The sequence below is a fragment of the Salvia hispanica genome, chromosome 5, assembly GCF_023119035.1.
Source record: "Salvia hispanica cultivar TCC Black 2014 chromosome 5, UniMelb_Shisp_WGS_1.0, whole genome shotgun sequence".
Classification (NCBI taxonomy): domain Eukaryota; kingdom Viridiplantae; phylum Streptophyta; class Magnoliopsida; order Lamiales; family Lamiaceae; genus Salvia; species Salvia hispanica.
The window spans coordinates 35,716,254-35,720,183 of NC_062969.1; positions in this window are offsets into that span (position 1 = coordinate 35,716,254).

The window sequence follows — 3,930 nt, forward strand, 5'->3', positions numbered from 1 at the left end:
GCTGCATACGAGCACTCATAGGTGCTCGCAAACCTGCTCGAGGTAGACCTGTGCTCGCTGGTTTTGTGTTACCTCTCGAAAATGCTGAGCACCATTAGGTGCTTGCTGCATTACGAGCACTCATAGGTGCTCGCAAACCTGCTCGAGGTACACCTGTGCTCGCTGGTTTTGTGTTACCTCTCGAAAATGCCGAGCACCATTGGGTGCTTGCTGCATTACGAGCACTCATAGGTGCTCGCCAATGTGTTAGTTGACCAGTTAGCCGAGCACCAAGAAGCGCTCGGATAAAAATGCCGACGAAGAGAAAGCCGAGCACCTTAAGTACTCGCGAAGTGCTCGGTAAAGTTGGATATGCCGAGCATATTTCCCTCTTTGCCGACCAGTTTGGTGCTCGGGAAAGACCTCCTTTTTTGTAGTGACAGCCTGAACCCAAACTACCCTAGTCCAGATCTTGCCCAATTCAGAGATCAGCCAGCTAACGAAGTCATGCGTTGCTGCTGCCGATCGAAATGCCACACACTGCTACGTCTCCTCCTCGCGCGCAATTCCATATTCATGTACAAGTATTAACTTGGACAATGGATAATCATGACTAGCTTGGAAAAGCTATTCAATAACTAATCATTACGTGGACTTGTTGATTAGCTATTTGGTGAGAATTTTGCCATCAAATTTGACGCAACAATTTAAACCAAGATCACGTACTACATTTAATTACCGCATGTATATACACCATGTAATTAAGTTACGCAATCAATACATGGAATGATTTATTCTCCCAAATGAATCAGCGCGCAATTAACACGAAGAAACAAAGCAATCACGTAATCAACAAATTAACGGGAAAAAAAATCTCCATTAATATTCACACCGATTACTATATGAAATTCAAGCAATTCAAATTAACATGAAATTAATCCACATAATCAGAGCCAAAAACCTGGCTCTGATACCAATTGTTGGGGTTTTGTGTCCCTTGCACATCGGAAGACTTGTACAGAATAAATAAATCAGATACGGATTTATTTGACCGATTATGCGATTAATCAATTCACATGTTAAACAGATAATTGCATGCTAGAACGCAAATAACTCATCTTAGAAAAATATAAATCCTAAACATGATTTCTACGGTTTAGAGTTACCGATTTGACTCTCCAAAGAATCGTCGATTGCTCGCGCCTTCTCCACGATGATGATCTTGAGTACTAGACCACGGATCTTCTCTCTGGTTCCCGAACTGTATCTCGATATCGGGGTGGGCTGATCTTATCAAAATACTAGGACTCGAATAAAGAAGACAGAAAGTTCCTCACGGAGGAGAAAATAACAAGAAAAAATCGTCTCCTTCTGTAGAGAGAGAGGATCAAAATTTTCATCATGAATAATATTCCCTCCGTCCGCGAATAGGAGTCCCGGTTGGTCATTTTCATCCGTCCGCCAGACATTTTATCTTGGGAGTATAAAAAATGACTCCACTTTTTCCCTTAATTTAGAAGCTGCAATTAATTTTAATCCACTTTGATTGCAATTTCTCACTCTCTCTCTTGTTAGATTTCATTATTCCAAAGAATAAAGCAAATAATAATATAAATGGGTCCCACATTCCACTATCACACACTTAAATTATTACACTCAAACTTTTCTTAAAACCCGCACCCAACTCAACCGGGACTCTTATTCGCGGACGGAGGGAGTAATAGTTTCTGTCTCATTTATTCTCCTATTTATATTAAGTTCTTATTTGGGCCCAGACAGGGATCTATGGAAGGTTTTGGATATGGGCTCCCCCAATTAGCTTTTTACTAATTAAATTGAACCCACAATTTAATACAAGCTTATATTGGAATATTACGAGCAGCCACTACAGAAGTAATATTGAACTCTCCCCATCCAAATCCGAAATTACAAGTAATCCGGGTTTCCACTTTGTTTATTATTTATTTCTTGCGCTTAAGATATAAATGTTCATTAATTAATTAATGTCTGCTATGGACTTAATTAATTAACATCTTATTAATTCCAAGAGTGGACTTATCAAGGAACACTTATTTCTTGCGCTTAAGATATAAATGTTCATTAAGATATAAATGTTCATTAATTAATTAATGTCTGAATAATAAAACCTTGTTCGAGCTCCTCTTGAGGACATTATCAAACGAGGCTCACCTCGCGCACGATTCAACATAATAGCAATCCTAGCACCGCTAGATATTAATCACCACTACCCAATATATCGGGATTATTGGGTTGCGAAAAACCCACACCATTTGATAAGTCAAAGTAGTGCATAATCAATACCGTATGCCCAATGCTAACATATGTATATTCAGAAATAGTATTTTATCAAGCAAGAGACCAAATCTTTCAGTAGATAGCATAAAGACACGTCTTCTGTTGATTAGATCCGTTCAGTGCTATATCACACCAATGTCATCTTATTTCAGTAAGGCTTAGAAATATGTGAACTGATGTTGCAACCTTTCACGATAGGTAGTCTAAGCCTATCTTGGTTGTGAAATTTTTCTTTTTCTTTTGCAAAGCATTGCATAGATCTGACCGTGTTACCTTAAAGTGGACGCCGCCCACAACCGGTCTACTAAGCAAAAGACTTAGACTTTGTTTGCTTCTTATACATTTAAATGTTTATAAATGCACAAGCAATTGCTCGAATAATAATAGTGATTCTATTCGTGCGGAACTGCTCGAATAATACTGAATCGGGTTAAAAGTGGATTGTAGAGTTTTACGTATACAAGCAAGATTCTATTCCCGCGAAACTGCTCGAAACATGCTTTTCAGTATACCAAACCTAACACTCAATAACCAAAAGATCACGGTCGTTGGACTCACCTTCAGCCCGCTGTCAAAGAAAATAATACCTCAACCCACTACACTTTAACTAGCATAGAGAAGTAAGGGTCGAACCCATAGAGACAGATAAGACGCGAGTGAGAGTTAGGAGGACTTTGGACTAGTTTGGCCGCTGCAACGCAAATTTGGGTTGAGAACTTAACTACTAGACTCGGGAAACGCAAATGATCTATTCTAACAGGTAGACCTAGGAAAAGAAAAACATAACGAAAGCATGTATGACTAAAACAAAAATTTAATCAAAGTAACACTTCAGCGACGAAATTTACCAGACCTAGTGAATAACTTTCCTAAACTGACTAAACAGATGAAGAACAGACCGTGGGGACCATTTCCAAAAACAACAAAGGTACGAATGAAAGGCTGCAAATAACTAACTATGAATTTAACTAACACCCATCTTCATATCTTCAACCGATTCAAGCACAAACACAAATAGAACAGAGCAACAACCCAAATTAAAACTTTACATGACAATTTGAATGTTGGAAAAACACAAATCACCAGAAAATACTCAGATCTACAATAGCTAGACGAAGTGAACTAGAAGCAACAACTAAAAAATCCATAACCATGCAGAATTCAACAGATCTAACACCGGATGCTTCATCCGCTCCGGATCCAAGCCATCCACAACAAACCACGGCAAATTCCATCTCCGATTACTCCGATCTAACCAAATCCAACCGATCAACCACAATTCCAACACAATCCAACTTCAACAAAACAAAATCAAGTGTGAAAAGCATCCAAGGTAAAGCAACAATCAACGTAAACACAAAACGAAAACAGAAAATAAAATTCCATAGCTAAACGATGAAGAATTCAACAAAACAAACGCAAAGCTTCGAACAACGAAGACTCGGGGAAATTCAAGGAGAAATTAAAACTAAAGCAGTAAATTGTTTATTCGCCTCACGTGGAGACGGTGGTAACTCAAAACACGAACCCCGACCCCATGAATCTCCGATATCCCCCCAAGTGTGTGTAGAAGTGTGAAAATGAGCTAAGAGCAAAAAAGTGATATCCTTTCGTGTGTTACGTGGTCTTTATTTA